This window comes from Panthera uncia, chromosome F1 (assembly GCF_023721935.1).
Source record: "Panthera uncia isolate 11264 chromosome F1, Puncia_PCG_1.0, whole genome shotgun sequence".
NCBI classification, from domain to species: Eukaryota; Metazoa; Chordata; class Mammalia; order Carnivora; family Felidae; genus Panthera; species Panthera uncia.
The window spans coordinates 65,632,387-65,633,102 of record NC_064813.1 but is presented as its reverse complement, the minus strand read 5'-3'; positions in this window follow the sequence as shown (position 1 = coordinate 65,633,102).

The window sequence follows — 716 nt, the reverse complement described above, 5'->3', positions numbered from 1 at the left end:
CCCTTATCCCCGTGCAAGTGTGCAGGGAACCTAGCTGTCAGCGTGGCCAGCTGCTGCTTGGCTGGGGTGCAGACCCAGCTGGGAGGCTCAGGAGGCTTGGGGCGAGGTGAGGGCTCAGAACCCCCCTCCCCCCAGTCAGGTTAATCATCGATGCCTGGACGGCACCTCCGTTTTGCATCTGGCTTGGGAAAAGATTGAGTAACCGCTCAACTCTCTGTCTCTGGTGTTTACGCTGGACGGCCAGGCCGGGGGTCTTAAAGAGCCTCTTATTTCTTGGGACACATTCTGTAAACTAACACTACGTTTGAGGGGGAGGGGGCCTCTCCTTTCCCCAACCCCGCCACCCCGGGTCCCTCGGTTGTGCCCCGTCAGGGCAGAACACAGGGAGACTTTCCAGGGCCATTTCCACGGACCTGTCCCAACCCGAAGACAGCCAGGGCAGCCAGGTGAAGGGAGACAGGACAAGGGGGTCCGGACGCCCCCTCTCCGCCGGCTCTTGCCCCGCCTCAGGCCACGGGCCCACGCCCTCGGCGCCCCTGTTTCACACCCTCGGGACCGGGTTGGGGCTCCCAGCTGCGCTGGGCTGAGGGGCTGGGGGGGTTGAGCCTCGGCGTGGGCGGGCCCTGGCGCCGGTGGGCGGGCCCTGGCGCCGGTGGGCGGGCCCTGGCGCCGGTGGGCGGGCCCTGGCGCCGGTGGGCGGGCCCTGGCGCCGGTGG